Source organism: Parasteatoda tepidariorum, chromosome 2 (assembly GCF_982258835.1).
Source record: "Parasteatoda tepidariorum strain Cologne lab strain chromosome 2, Ptep-v5.0, whole genome shotgun sequence".
In the NCBI taxonomy this organism is placed as follows: domain Eukaryota; kingdom Metazoa; phylum Arthropoda; class Arachnida; order Araneae; family Theridiidae; genus Parasteatoda; species Parasteatoda tepidariorum.
In genome coordinates this window covers 21352495-21369849 of record NC_141756.1, presented here as the reverse complement: position 1 = coordinate 21369849, position 17355 = coordinate 21352495, and the positions used below count along the sequence as shown (strand labels likewise).

Sequence of the window (17355 nt, the reverse complement as noted above, 5' to 3'; positions counted from 1 at the left end):
CTTACTCCAATGTTGCATTACTTGGGCTTATAAAAATTGGGAAAAACGGGGAATAGGGCAGTAATTTTGATAATTTTCATCTAGGTGGGAAAATGTCGCCAAATTGGCGACTTTTATAAAAATTTAATAACTTTTGAAATATTTAATCTGTTCTAAAGCTCAGATAATTCTTCACAGCAAGAATATATATATAAACTGCTGTTTGTAGAAAATGCAACACCATGAAGGAATCATCAGAATCAAATGAAATTCGCAGCAAATGTCAATTATAGGATATTATGCAAATTAATAAAGTTTCAGAGCCATCGCGCGTGCGTGGCGCGCGCAGCGCCCTCTGAATTGATGCTGAAAGCGTATAAATAAAGTGCTGTAGCGGGACGTTGAAAATAGTCTATGATTATTTGTTAGTGGCAAACGTTTAGTGAGACCTGAGTATGCCTCCACGACGGAAGAATAAGAAATTCAAGCTACTTACGGAGTTTGAACGAGGGAGGATAATCGGCCTTCGAGAAGGAGGATTTTCCTATCGCGCAATAGCAGCTCGTATGCAGCGGAACAGTTCCACAGTGATGCGAGTTTGGAAGCAGTGGACCGACGAGCACCGAACAACTCGAAAAACAGGCACTGGACTACAGAAGGTGACGTCAGAGCGCGATGATCGACACCTGCTCCGCATGGCGGTGAATGATCGCACAGCTTCCTCCAGGCAGCTGGCAGCACATTGGTCTACTGCTACAGGTGTACAATTGTCGGCTTCGTCAATTCGTCGTCGTCTGCTGCTCCGTGGATTGCGTGCAAGGGTGCCATTATACAGGATTCCCCTCACGGCGGATCATCGACGGCTGCGTCGGCAGTGGGCTCTTGAGCACAGAGACTGGCGAGCTGATTGGCACCAAGTTGTCTTTTCAGATGAATCACTCTTCAATTTGTGGACCCATGATGGCCGTGTTCGTGTTAGACGTTATTCCGGTCAACGCTGCCTTCCTGAGTGTATTATTGAACGACATAGTGGTCGAACACCCGGAGTTATGGTCTGGGGTGCGATTTCGTATCATGGACGATCCAATTTGATACGAATTGAGGGTAATCTCAATAGCAACAGATACGTCCGTGAAGTGCTACAGCCCGAAGTCGTTCCTTTCCTTCAAGGCATCCCTGGAGCTATCTTTCAGCAGGATAATGCACGCCCACATGTTGCGCGGACTGTTAGAGACTTCTGTTCAGCACAACGCATGCAACTTCTTCCTTGGCCTGCTTATTCGCCGGATATGTCGCCTATTGAGCACGTGTGGGATATGGTTGGTCGGCGTCTCACTCGTGATCCGCGTCCTGCAGTTTCCAAAGACGAACTTTGGTTGCGCATACAAGCGATATGGAATTCTCTTCCTCAAGCAGATATTCAACATCTGTTTGACTCCATGCCACGTCGTATAGCAGCACTTATTGCAGCGCGTGGTGGCTGCACCAAATACTGATTTCGGACGCTTAATTTGTTTCTTTTGTTTTGAAAATTTCATCATTTATTTGTATCAGTACAAGTCGTTTCTGCATTAAATTTCATTTGATTCTGATGATTCTTTCATGGTGTTGCATTTTCTACAAACAGCAGTTTAGTTTAAAATCATCGCATTGCTTCAATGTCAAGGCACTTAAATAATTGCTTTTATTTCCACCTTGACGACAGAGCTTCGAAAAACAGCGTTTTGTCTACGAGACGGCGTTTGAACTGGTTTGCTTATCTAGGAGGTTTTATTTCATTATAGTGATTTATCATCAAATTTACTAGTAATTTTACCATTCAGAAGAGTTTTATGTAGTTTATTAAATCTAAAACGTCGTGAGTCTTAAATCAAATTAAGAAAATTGATCTCACGAAATAAATAAATTAGTCGGTTTGCCATGTTTTGAATGTTATCCTTTGTTAGGCTATATGTGTCGTACGTTACTTTTGTATAGCATCATAACACGCTCGTGGTGTAGTTCGAACTCGTTCGTCGAATGTTTATTAAAAAAAAAAAGCGCTTTATTGGAAACAAAAGAAATATAATAATTTGGATGGCATTCTTTTTCCAGTTTATTCCTAAGAAAAATCGGGAAACGTAATTTCAAAGCCTAACGTCGTATGTGCTTAGTTGTACACGATTCTCCATTAATTATGTTGCTTCAAGCTCACAAATTAAAAAAAAATTGTGTAATTTTTAATATAATTAAAAATACAATAATTGTAAAATTAACAATTTTTTTTGAAGAAAAATATCTATACTATCTTTACATATGATCGCATACATATTTTTTTTCAATACTAATCACACTCGTTAATGTTTTTTTCTGCGGGAAAGTACAACTCGTAAAGGATTTTGATTACGCCATTTGCAACTGCTAAATAGCCACCATACCATCTTTTTTTCTTGCAGTCAATTAAAAATAATAATAACATACCAATTTGACCACACGTGGATAGGAATTTTACCCTTCTTTAAAGTGATTGTACAAAAGTATCTCATATGTTGTTGCGTCCCTTGCCAGAAACAAATGTCAACATATTGGATTAAATAAAAAGTCATTGAGTTTTTTCCTTTTTTTGCAACATATGGCGGTAGAGCAATTTCTGAAATACTTGAAGCATTTACGATCGCGATCGCAACGAACTATAGGGGGCGTTGTTGTATGAGACGGATACCTGCGATTTCTATATGAACAGTGATTCATTTGTTATTATCGAGGATTAAGGGTCGGAGGACCCAGGTACCTCAATAAAACAACGCAAAGATGCCACAATGACTTACTCTAGAGACGTCTTTAATGTAGCACGTAGCTTTGCAACGTTCTTTCTTTATTGCGGCTAATTAAATTTAAAAAAGAAAAATGTTTGATATTCTTTCTTATGCAAACGAAAACAAAATGGTATCTCTTTTAATTTGAGAAGGAATATTCAAAACACATCGGAAAAATATTTGTACATTAACAGAAAAAAATATGTATATTCTTATAAGAGTTAAAACCTAATGCCCGAGAAATAGTTTTACTAAATTTAATAATATAACACGAAAGGCCCATTTAAACTTTACATTCTATAGTTTTAAGAATCATATTATTTCAAAAATTAAAATGAACAAAAAGTATACAAAACCCTCGTAATTTTATGAAATTTAATTTTGTGAAAAAAGCTTTTTGACAACAATTTTTTTCAAAAAATTTCAAGTTTCAATAAAAATCATTATTTAGAAACTAAGAAACGAAAAAGAAAGAATGCTGACGAAACAAAAACAAAATTCTTTTTTGTCGCCATTTTTAGTGCTACGAAAATTCGTCTTTGGGATTTGCCAAAAACAAAACAAGATGCAATTTTATTTTTTCAGGAGGGAAATATTTTACCGAAAAGACGAAAATGTACCAATTCCCACAACACGAAATTTATCTTGGTAAACGTACGTTTCGGAAATGTTATTTCATTTGGAATCTTATTTCTTTCTGTTCATATGGCGATATGATTGTTTTGAATCTATGCTAAACTCTATATCGGCTCATTTTTCACCAAAATCCGATTGACTACTTTGATTTTAAATAAAGTGTTTTATTTTATGATTTTTCTCAAAAATTCAACAATGTAAGTACCGAATTTTTATTCCATACTTTTCTGAATCATATTACTTCAAACATTAGAATATACAAGAAGTATACATAAACACATAATGTTATACCATTTAATTTTTCAAAAAAAGTATTTTTGACAACAATTTTTATCAAAAAATTATAAACCAAAAAACGGAAAATGAAGAATTCTTAGGATAAAAAACGATTTTAAGAATTCTTTACATTGAAATAAAACTTTCATATTGTTTCTTTTTTTTATTATTCTTATAGTTCTTAATCAGACGTAAAAAACCATTCTGTAGAGAACTATCATCAAATAAGGAAAAAAAATATTTACAAGCAAATTTTTTATTATAAAAATCATAACACTCACCTGTTTTATAAATCCGCAGAATTCCAAATGAAATGTTCTTCGTTTGAAAATTTTATTTTCAAATAATATATGCATAGATTATCCTTCATTACTTTTAGATAACGTACCACACATCAAAATTTTATAAATGTAAGATCTCGATATGAATTTGAATATGTAGCTTAAAAACAGAATAGCTGAATTACAGTTGAAATTATTTCTTCAAAACTAAAAAATACTTACCAAGAAAACGATACAAATTTATTAATAATCAGCACAAATGAATCCATTTCAAGTAGTTCGGATGATTCTTTATTGTTGTTTTACGAATAATATACAGGGATGAGATTCTTCCGCGGATTCGCGGATTTCCGCTTTTTCTCAGATTTTTCCATTTTTCCCGCTAATTTCCGCCGAAATTTTTTTTTTTTGCACAAGTTAAAATATTTTATGAGGAATTTAATTTTCCGCGGAGCGAAATTATTGAAATCCTCATTCCTCCCTCTGAAGTTTCTCTAAAAATCATTTCCTTGGGATAAAACTGGTTGACCTTTATACAGGGATGAGATTTTTTTCGCTTTTTTCTATCGAATTTCAGCCTTTTTATCAAAAACTCAGATTCTCTAAAAGTTTCGTTTTTTTTATTTATTTATTTATAAATATCCCGTTTTTTTTTAAAAAAAATTCAGTCGTTGAAGTCAAATTAATATATTTATTTACGATTTTCAAAGAAAAACAGAAAATTCAAACTATGTCCTAACTGCTAATCCTCCCGCATGTTTACTTATATTAGCTATTTTCTCCGATTTCACGCATAGAAAATAAGATTTTCCGTATTTTTTATCCGTCGGCCGGATAGCTCGTATTTTCGTAATTTAGACGTCGCTGCTTCTTGTATTCTGGAGAGAAAGCAAACAAAAAAAGCAAAAAAAAAATAGAGGTGAATTTGTGGTGAAAATATTTATTTGCTCATTCAATTAATCTTGTAAATTTTTACTTATTGTGTAAACAAAAAACAATTCAAACAATCCTTTTAGAAATCCCAAGTCCCGACTCTGCAAATATCTCGATTTTTACTCACGTGATTTTAATATCAATCATCAATTTTCGTATTTACCTGATTTAAAAGTTGCGCATTGCAATTCTTATTTACGCTTTTTAAATATCGTACATTATGACTCGGATTTACGAGATTTAAAAATCTAATATCGTGTTTTGTATTTTCGCATTTTTAAAATCGCGATTTTATTATCAAACATCGATTTTCGTATTTACCTGATTTAAAAGTTGAACGTTGTGATTCTTATTCAGGCCATTTAAATATTGCGATTCTTATTTACGAGATTTAAAAAGCCAATTTCTCGATTTGCATTTACGAGCTTTTAAAACCCTATGTAGCTACCCGAGCTTAAAATCCAATGTCGTGATTCATTTTTGCGGTTGTAATATCGCGCGATTTTAAAATTATGCATCTTGATCTAAAAATTACGCATCATGATTTGTATTTTCGCATTTTTTAAATTCGATGTAGAGTTTTATATGCACGTGATTTAAAAGCCTCATATCGGGACTTATAATCACATGGATTACAAGTTTAAACAAAAATTAGACAAAAAAAAGTGCGATTTATATATACTATATATATAAATATTTTTGGATTTCCTCTTTTTCACTTTCTGACTACTCTCATCCCTGAATATAGATACAGAAATGTATATACTATTCTATAAAGAAGAACAATATTCTATAACTATTATATACAGTTCTGTGCATATTCTGAATTCTTATTTATTCATTGGAATGACGAAAGCAATGCTGATTTCACTTTAATTTGTAATGAATTGAAGACAGAAAAATTATTTTACCCTAGTACACACAATCTGTAACAGCAAGTGATCATGAAATTGGAAGTTATGTTGTTGGTAATAGAAAGGTAAAAATTATTGAGAAATTGTTCTTCAAATGCTTGGCGTGTTCTGCTTCAATGTTTGGCATGTTCTGGTTAGTTTTTTCAAGAAGTTCTACCTTTTCCTTAGGGAAATTTTGCTTCTTATTTGCTGCTAATAAAATGGCGTCCGTCATTGACAATGGTTTTGTGGGAACTAATGTCCGATATTTTCAGTCTCCCGCTAGATGGCGTACTCGAGCGTTGCGATCTCGAATAGTAATTGTTACGCCATTGATAGTTCACTGTTATACCTTCGTTTCATTAATTCATGTAGCAGCAGCTTTAAAAATTCAGAATTGTTTGGCGTCTAAATTTGCTACCATAAGAGAGGTAGGCTTTCTAAAGTTAGATGGAGCCTTACAGAAACTTAATCCGTACAAATAAATGCTCTTCCTATGCAAACAAAAGGAACACTTAAATACAATAAAAATACAAAGGAAAGACATTTCAACAAAAATGACCAAAAGATCTTAACAAATAAAAACAACGCTGAAGTTCTAGGATAAAAACTTTGAAAGCTGGAAGCACCATATCAGAAGTCCGTATGATCAGGAAATGCTCTCTCTGGCCCTCCAATAAAGAGTACATAAACACCATTCAATTGTAAGTCGGAGTTCACAGCCCCAAGCAGACTAAGTAGATAGGCTTTTATTTATTTTTCTGTCTTATCTATACATATATATATATACATATATATTTTATGTGGCAACATAAACGCATGTATTTCTATCCATTGGCAACACTATAATTATTATTCATTTTTTTTCTTCTTTAGGTTGTCTTAAGTAGCAATTTTAGTATTTAAAAAATTAGTTATGCGTTATGTATTTATTTGCATTCATTTTGCTAGGTTGTCATAACTAATAGTTTACATAACATTGAATAGACAGTTATACGATAAGTATTTGTTTAGAATGCTTTTGTTTTTGCACAGAAATAAAAACTTAATTACGAATTTGACACTTATACTTTCTAAAATTACAGTAGAAATTTCATACTTAACCGGTGCTATGGTGCCGCATACTATCAAACCAATTATTAGTGACGGATCATTCCTTTTTCGAGCAAATGCATGTAGCTCAATCTCTTGAGGTGCGTGAGGAAGTAGTACAGCACGTAATGGAGCATTGGAATGCGTTTTCTATCTTATCTCTTAACAGATAAGGAAATAATTTTAATACTTCTGCTGTGTATTATGCTGAAATGCCCCGAACTCATTCTTAAGGTGGTTTGTATGATTTAATGGCTGTCGGGTCGATTTTAAATTATTACTAAAATTCAATACATAAAGAACTTTGACATCACTTGAAAGTAGTTAAAACTGAAATAAAAGTTCTGTTAAAACACGAACTAGAACTGATTAAAAACACAACTGAAATATTAAATCACGAACTAGAACATAATTAAAACACATTGTGTTTGAAAAAACTACCAATACTAACGTTAAAAACTTAACTTTTTAATAATCTTAAACATAAACAGTTCTACCAAATAATAAATATCATACTCAAGAACAAATCAAAAACTGAAAAACATCGGTTGCGCAACTAGATCACCCATCGTTTTGCAATTTATTATCGTTTTCAAATTCCAGAAAAATAAATTATCTACTTCATCGCTTATAAAAAGTACTTCCGCTTGCGCAACAGCAAGACTGTGAAAATATTTGGTTATCATATTTTTCAAAACTAATTATGGTGTTAGGATTGGAAGAGGGGTTGAAGAATTACAATATTTAAATACTATAGTGCTGTGCATTCGACTTGGTTACCATAAACGTTTAGATGTTGCGCCAGATAGTTATGAAACGTGACCAAGCTGGTCGCCAAAAGCAGCTAGTAGAAAATTATATAATGGAGAGTTCACTATCCTTATTTAAGCAACATTTTTAGTCAAGCAGTCGTGTCCGATTCTTAATCTAAAATTGGGAACAGCCATTTTTCAAATAATATTCCGATAGCCTGCGATGGCATCTTGTCCGGAAACCCTTTTTTTTTTTTTTTTTTTTTTTCCAGAACTTTTGTAAAAACTGAAAAACCAAAAGAAACTTGAAGAAACTAAAAATCACCAAAGCAATTGTTTAGCAAGAAGTATAAGGATAGTATAAATTAAAACAAGTTAAATTTATTATAGTACCAGAAAGTAGAAAAAGTTTCTCACATCAGTTTTTTTCTAAAAAAAAAAAAAAAAAAAAAAAAAAAGACTGTTTCAATAAAATTATTTTTAGTTTCATACATAATTTGAATTTTTAAGAATATCTATATAGCATTTTGAGTACTCATGTTTAGCGTTTATAGAAATTAGTTTGCTATTTGTAATTGCAAATTCTGTATGTGATTTACAGTACTGCAGATTTTATGATAGTTTAAATAAGCAGACTATATAATTATATATTTGACTATTAAGTCATTAAAAAAATATATTTTACAATATTAATTTATGTAAAATATTGAAGAATTAATGATATTTTAATTTCTTAAGAAATTCACTAAATTTAGTTACCTTTCCAATTATTGCTTTTTAGTTTTCCTTATTTAAAAATCATACATTAAATGGTTCGGAAATTAATACTATTTATTATTTAAACTAAAATATTATTATTTAAACTAAATTTTTTAACCTAGTAATAGTTAATTAACCTAGTATTATTATTTACATTAAATTATTAAACCCATTATTATTTAAACTAAATTATAAACTGTATAAAAAATTGTCTTAAAGATATTTCCTTTTTGAAAAACAAAGAGCTTTTTCCACTTGAGTTGGAAAAAACTTGCCCTCCCTGCCAAAAGAATATTATCGTAAAGAAGCCTTAAAAATACTAGAAAAGAATTAACGTTTCCTTGATATGTGATGAATATCTAAAGAAAAAGATTAAAATATATTCAATAAATAAATGAAATAAATTTATTGGAAATACAAAAGCCTTAAAGGGAAGGCTAATCATCTAAATTAGGCAGTTAAAGAAATTCGACCTTGAGTGGAGCTAAGTCAAAAAGAGTAAAGGACAAAAAAATGATAAATCGAAACCAAATAAGGAAATTATTGTTAAGAGACACGGTCCACTCCCACAAAGCAAAAAAGAACCCATCATCTGCAAGACATCTAATCCGCCATCACAAAAAAGGCACTAATTAGTTGATGGAAAAGGCGTAAGTGGAGAAAATTCAGGCGTCTTTAGAACAGGCTAAAAGAACAAAACGAGGGAACAAATATTCATTAGTGGAATTACTTCTTGTGCGGTTTCGTAAAAGTCGAGAAAACGATGCATTATTAAGTTTGAAAAGGCTTATCTTTTGAAGCTTGATGGGGCGGAACTAGATCCTACTAGTCTCTTTTGAAATCAAACTTTTATCTCGCTTTGATGGCATCATAACTTTTAATCCTTTTTGTGAAATTCCAATCCCTAAAGAACATAAAAGGTATGAAAGACAGTTTTCGATCGCGGAAAGACAAATTAAATGATTCACGAAAATTGTTTGACATCTGAAACCCCGATTTTTAAGATTAAATGCGATGGAACAGTTTGTTTCGCCCAACTGTGATTTATCAGACGAAGATATTGATTGCTTCTTTGTTTCATGCAGAGAATGATCATTTCGGTTCGACAAAGGGAATGAATATAGGATGAAGCGTCATCAAAGATTTGATCAATAATTTACAAAAAGCTCAAAGATAAGATTCAATCCCTTGGCAGGGGATTTTGAACAAATTAAGTTTTTGAATCTTATCCATAGTGCAGCACTTAACATGTAAATTTTCATGCATTGCATCAATAGCTCCGTGTAATGTGTATTAAAACACAGTAATTGGTTATACTATGTGACCCATTTTTAATGTTTTTTACAACCCTGAACTCTAAAATGCATGAAATATTAATAGCAGTCACAACGATAATTTTTTATTTTAATCAGAATGTGCTTAGCAGCGCCACCCAACGGTCAAACGAGATAACATAATTTAGGCGATTTAAGAAGCTCATTTTTTATACATTCCGGGAATCAACTTCCTACAGTACTCTGGGTAACACGAAGAGAAACCTTAACAATAACACATTTTAAATAATCCACAAAAATGAAACAGACTATAAATAGTTTAATAAATATATTAGAAAAGAACAATTACCAGATATTCCATACGCGTTACAAAATATATGACTAATATTAATGGACAACTAATCAAGTTTTCATTTCTTGACGTCGCTAAGTAAACTGCTACCTTAGCTTACAACCAAAGCATAAATATTTTCCTCATAAAAGCCTCTTCTTTGCTCTGAGTATAAATAAAAACCGGTTCTGAAGCGTGAGAAGGTTTTTCCTTCCTCATAAATATACAAAGCAAAATTCATTATGTAATAGAAACTGTGCAACCTCTTTCTGTGCTTCGGAAATCACCTTAGTAATGAGGACCGTTATGAGGCAAACATTCAAAAAGAAAACAGTTAACAGGCTCCGCCCCATTGGCGTTGTGTATACTAATAATGGCTTCTTATGCCATCTTTTTCACCACAAAAGCGCTTTCTTAGAGTCTTTTTCCAGTGTAAATTGACTATCCGAAGGAAATAATACATCCGGTTTTGCATTGCAATCAGGTCCTAAAAACCAATATCGGTGAGCAAAATAACATCGCAGTAACAGTCACAATGAGAAAAAAATATTTACGATAAAAGGTCAAAGAAACAACCCAAACTGAAATTTTGGTGTTTCACGCAGTCTCACAATGCGATCTTGAGTGCAAAACTATAATGAATCTTATTTTCCCGTCTTTGTGTTGAATTTCTAGAAAAAAATGATCGAAAAATGATGCAATTAAATTTCAAATTTCTTAGGAATTAAAAACTGTAATGGCCCCCATTACGCAGGTTGCCCCATGGATAAGAACAAGTTCAGCAAGAAATGACGAAAACAAATTTCTTCTACATCAAATCTGCCAAAAACTTGCAGCATCAGCCAAATGTTTTTAGGCTAATTACAATCAGCACATATGCTTTAAAAGTTAATGGGGACGCATGCGAAGATTCATTTGACTGAATTTGCTTGGGTTAATCGCAATAAACCTTTAATAAGGCTATACAACTAGCCATGGCATTCTAGCCTAGTTAAAAATTGCATATTGAACAAAACACGATATATTTTATCATTAGTCTAAAGTAGGGCATGAAATTTCAGCTCTAAAGGTAAGCCGGGCTAAGATTTTAACAGATGTAGTATGAGAGAATTTTCGTTTACCAAAACAACAAAAATATGTATAAAAATTTAAATATATTTATTGCAAAAAATAAATAAAGATGATATTTATTTAAAGTAAAGTTGCCATAAGGTTTCAATCATCCACATATCATTAAAGTAAGAAAACATCAGAAACTTTCTCATACTTTATAATACTTCATGTTTGTATACCGCTGTTTTCCGCACTAAAATTCCGTTTCTATAATTCAAAATATATTGGGGGGGGGTCCAATTATAGAAATTCTGAATAAATCATTCTAGAGAATTCTGAGTGCTGCAGTCTCGTAAATGAGCCGAAGTTATGTCCAGATGCTTTACCCAGATTTTGCACAAAAACACCGACTCTGGGAAAAATAAGAATGGTAGTTTGATTCGAAACATAAAATTTTAAGACAAACCTTAAATTTTCGATTGCCAATGGCGAGCTGGTAAGTGGACATTTTGCGCCTTGGCCCAAAGTTTTCTCTCACTGCAATAAATTTCAAAAATGTCACGCTGGATAGAAAATATGAAGATTTTTTTTCAATTAGTCTTGAGAAACAGCAAAATGACTGATAGCATACATTTTTACACCGATTTGAAAAAGCTTAAAAAAATAATTTAGAAAAATTTCAGAGCAGTGTTTGCAAAGAATATATAAGTCTGTATATTGGTGTATGTACTCGCCTATTTATCTTGGAAAAAGATTCTGTACATAGACTCGCGCAAATAGACTTTTTCTCTTAAGAAATAGCATTTTTAACTATCGCAAAACGGGGAGATCTTTCTGGTCGGTCGTGTACTGATTGTTTACAAAACGGGTATATATTCTCGATCAATCGAGAAAGTGCTGATTAAAGAAACCATACAAAATCAGAATACAATATCAGTGATTCATAACAGACTTATTTTCCAATAAAAATTTTGTGAGAATTTAAATAAACTTACCTGATGAAGACAAAGTATCATGCCAAAAATTTAATATTTGGGTTTGATCCTGAAAATAAAATAAAATTTAATTTCAATAAAGCATTATTTCAAGCATGTAAATCTTTATTAAAAGATTAAACATAAAATTTTTATTATAAATAACATTACGATATTTTTTCAAGAGATTTGGTTAAGTCTTTGAAAGTCTGCAGATGCCTGCAATCTGCAAAGAAACAGCAAATAATTACTTTATACTATATGAACTACTGCATGTTTAAGGTTTATGAAATTAAATTGAAATAATAACTTTTATTATAGGATTAAAACATCATTAAACCCAATATAAAAATAAAAGTATACACACAGTAAAAGTATAAAATAGGTATCGATTGATTCCAACCCATGGCTTATTTGTGTGTAATTCACTAAGAAAATATCCATAAAGATAGAATTCCAAACAATCAGTAAGTTGGCGAGGGTGAAAATTTTGATTTATGATTTGCCCAGAAATCGATTATAATTCTGCTCGCCAAAGAAATATTAAACGCCAGTAACTATCTTAAAATTGAATTTCCTCACCTTCTCCTTCCTCAAGACAGAACTCGAACTCTTAATTAGATGGCGAACTATTTGCCTAGGAAATTCTCTCCAAATCGATTCTGCCATCATCGAAAGGAAAACAATAATAATAAAAAAAGCAGTTTTTTTTTCTACGAGAAGATAGAAAGAAATCGATCATTTCGCGTCCTATACCGTTGCCACCTTTATCAAAACAAAAGTTCAAAAGAAAAACCATAAAAACTTAGGAGGGCATGGTAAACAAAACAACAACAACAAAAAAAGGATAAACTAATGCCTCCACTTTCTCAAAGAAAATTCTAAACTCATTCGTAAAAGAAAATAAGATTGATTGTCTCTTACAAGGGTAAGAAAACATAAAAATGCCCCTCTTATCTTAAAAGAGGATTAATAAATCACAAATCTGGTGCGCGCTTTTTGGGAGGGTCATTGTAAACAGAAAGAAAAAAAAATACATTGTTCTTTCTCAACGAGTTATGTGTATTTGAAAAAACAAACAAAAGGTTTGCTGTTACGTAACAAGATTAATGGCAAAAATAAAGGAAATCGTACAACCGGACAACGACGAAACTTTTTTCGCTTATAGCAATAATCTTTACCGAAACAAAATGGTATTTTTTTTTCTTCTTTTTTTAGGGAAAAAAACAACTGTTGGTTTGTCCCCTGGTTTAAACAATAAGATATTTCTATTACAAAAAAAGAAAAAAAACACACAGTTTTCAAAAATGCAGCCTTATTCGATGTAAAAAATTTATGAACCTATTTTATTTTGTTGCGCAGACCTGGAAAATCGAAAATCATTGAAATTACGTTACTATTGCGCAATAAATAAAATATTTTTCTGATAGGAATGCTTCGAGAATTTTTTTTTATTATATAATCACCAAAGGGAAGCACAATTAAAAAAAAAACCAACTCACACTGAAAGAAAGTTGTAGCTTATTTTTGAATTCCATATCAGTTAAAAAATTCTCATGATCACAAAAATATAAATATTTAAAAACAGATCTGAAAACTAAGTTCTCAATTAGAAAAAAAAAATGATATTTGGAAAGTAAATTTCTATTAGAACATTTACAAAAACATTTTCCGTTTTACGGAGTTTTGAAAAATATACATAAACCGGAGAATTTTCTAATACACCATGAGAAACTGGTTCCAGTATAATAGAGGCTTGACGAGCAGCGATTTTCCAATTCAGCGACTTTTAACGAACCGCTCCACTGTTTGGCTTTTTTTTTAAATAAAAAAAAAAACGTGATTCTTGATTATTTTTTTTAGGAAACAAATTTTAAAACTAATAAAATCTTGTCTAATAATTGGGACCTACTGCAGCCAAGAAGAAAATGTCCAAAAAAGAAAGCAAGTCGTTTAAGTTCGCTGGATTGAAAATTAGTTGACGGACAGAGCCTCTACAATTTAAGGGTCATTCTCATTGCATGCGAATTGAAAGATGCGGACGAGAACCTGGTTGGCGAGTTTTATGCGGGAATTGCAACAATCAGGTTCTCATTCGCAGACACGAATTTTCCGCATACAGTGAGAATGGTCCCTTTAAACATTTTCATCTATCTTCGTAGAGAAAAGACATACAACCGATTCTATTACTTGGCGAATTCTGCAAGTTCCTGTTTAAAAAAGGAAATCTTAATTTCTAGCCAAGTGCAGAAGGCGGCCTCCATCGATCATGAACAAGAAGTGTGACAAATCTTTACGTTTTGACTATGAAGTCAAATAGCAACAAACTTTTGTAAAGCATAAACTACAAAAAAAAAAAAAAAAAAAAGGTAGAGCTGCCAATCTCGAAATTCTAGCAATTCATAACAGTTAAAATAGTAGTGATAAACATTGTTTTACACAAAAATTTAAACTAATGAAAACTTAATTCTCTTTTTAACGTAAGTTCATTGGCGTAACAAAAGGAGTAATTTAACATTAAAAGTCACATGCAATGTGCTATTTAAGATATGAAACTGTGGCAACTGTCTTAATGTGGAACTGACACCATATCATGTTTTTAACTGCCCTGCAGTCGCTGCAGGCCTTCACCTCTTAAACTACCCCACAGAAGAGGATTTGTATTCATTTAATGCCATAGAAATAACAAAAACTATTCAATCACACCATAAAATATGATTCAATAGAGGATACGACACCAACCAAGATGAATAATAATAGATGTAGTTTATTTACGTACAAGAGTTGCACAATGGGCTATTGGCGACTCGAAGACATGCCATCACAATTTTGATCCTCTGCGGGAGGGGATGGCTCCCCGCTTCGGCAGACCGCTCAAATAATATACACAGGGGAAGAAGAGATATAATGATCCATTGATATAATGTAAAGCAGTTCCTCGAGTTGAGTTAAGGTTCTTGCGTATAAAAAACAGTTTAACAGTTAACGAACACAATACGATAGAACAGTTTAACGAGGACCAATACTGCACATCCTCTGTCCCTGCGCACTCTGATCAAAGTGGTTGTCATCCCGCATTAAGACCACAGACAGTGATGCTTGACTTCGATGATCTTCTGGGAACCGTGTCTAAACGATAAGTCAACTGCGGGACAGATAATAATATTTGAACCAGTACATTAATTTTCAGCTTTTGACACCAGGTTTTCTAAGGGCTTTACCTCCTTTTATAAACCAAAAAAATTGATACGCGTCGAAAACTTGTTAACCCTGTTTTGTACTATTTTAATGCCATGGCGATGAAAATGAAAAACAGTTGGCACCTCTCTCGTGAAGAATAGGTTGACATTCTAAAATCCAGAAATACCATTCCAAGGGGAGAATGGAATCGATTTCTCAAGATTGATAAGCAACACGAAATTTCACTTTAAAACTGCCAAGAGTCCACCCACCCCCTTCTTTATTGAGTCCAGAGACTTTATTTGTTTTAATTAATGATCGAACTTTTAACGATGGCGGAATTGTAAAGACACAAAAGAGAAAGCTCTTTTCCAAACTGTGTAACAAAACGCAGGCCAGTCGATAATGACATTGTGAACTAGTTAAGCACATGCAGCAATTTGCGGACACGCTTTTAAAAAGTTTCTTTTAGCTTAGAGGAAAAAATAAAATGAAGCAATGAAACAGGTACTACATCAACTTTATAAGGACAGAGCTTAACTCAGGAACTCATTAATTAAACGTTTTTTCCCCCTCTTCTATGAAAGAGCTTAAAAGTCTGATATTTTGAAGAATTATTTTCAAAAATTTGAAGCGGATTATTTATTAAGATAGGTTCTTATAAATAAAGGACTCCATACTTTGTATAGAGTATTTAATAATGGATACAACGTCATTAACATCTAATCATTCATATACAACCTTTCATATATATATATATATATATATATATATATATATAAGTTCAAAATGAAGAATAAAACAAAGAGAAATTAAAGACATATGAAAAAAGGGGGAAATAATAAGTAATAAGTAAAAAAATAACAAACAACAGCTTAAAAAAAAAAAAGAAAAAAAAAGGGATAAAATTTTATTTAAAAAACCGGAAAAAAGATATAATCTTTTCATCAGCCCACACGATTATATCCGTAAAACAGAGTGCTTTCTGATAATTTTTTTATAAAAATTACAACAAATAAAATAGAACACAAAAAGTAAAAATAACATGTAAAAACAGAAAATAAAATAAAATAAAAAGAAAAAACAGTAAAAATGTATTATAAAGCGAGTAGCGAAATCAGATCAACTTACATGGAAGGAAATTTTTCAAGAATGATTTAAAAATGTTTTCGCAGAAAGGTTGCCAGATTACAAAATACGAAAACAAAAGCGCAAATTGAGTGTAACAAGAGGGTTTTAAAGTGTCGTTCTAGCTGCTGTTTGTTATTTTTTTACTTATTACTTATTATTTCCCCCTTTTTTCATACGTCTTTAATTTCTCTTTGTTTTATTCTTCATTTTGAACTTATCTAATGGGTTCTGTTTACTTGCAGCTTAAGCGCAATAAATGAAACTTACTGTTTTTCTTAACTTTCTTCGTGTTTTCTTGTATATATATATATATATATATATATATATATATATATATATATATATATATATATATATATATATATATATATATATATATATATATATATATATATATATGGAAGGTTGTATGTGAATGATTAGATGTTAATGATGTTATAGGAATAACAATGGGGTGATAAGAAACAGGTGTGAGGGGATTTGGGGGGACCTCAGGGCGCAACAGATTAAATTAAAATATAACTTCTTTCTGAATTTGATTTTTGGGAGTCATTACAATATATTTTAATAAAATTCTAATAATTAAGTTAATAATCTTTCCAGCATCCCACCGGTTCCCACTAATTGGAAGTTCATCTTAATTTAACCCTTTGCGGTCGTATTAAGTTTATACACCGGCGCCAAGCTGGTCAGAATTAATTTTCGTTGAACGAGCATAACAATATGCACGATTATCAAGGAAAAATAAAATTCATTAATTATTTTTTAAACTTTAGATATATGTAACGAAATAATATGTTTTAATTTTATATAAAAATTATATTGATTTACAGAACTGAACCTATATTATGTCAATTTATGTAGTTTCATTTGTATTTTATTTCACGTCGGTTCTTGCTTTAGTCTGCATAACACGAAGTATTACTCTTTCCTTGATTGCGCCTTTAAGATATTGGGTGTATCAAATTTATTTATTTCTGGGTTTTTAGATTTTCAATTTAATCTAGTTTAAGATA

The 17355-nt window shown here is 31.7% G+C and overlaps 1 protein-coding gene across 1 annotated transcript in view; it reads right to left on the bottom strand.

The window, feature by feature from the left end:
• Nucleotides 1-17355, bottom strand: part of LOC107442412 (hexosaminidase D) — a 206672-nt gene that overhangs the window by 132478 nt on the left and 56839 nt on the right. Inside the window, exon 2 of the mRNA XM_043043133.3 lies at nt 12050-12098. The gene's annotated coding sequence lies outside the window, so the exon portion shown is untranslated. The remainder of the gene's footprint in view (nt 1-12049; nt 12099-17355) is intronic.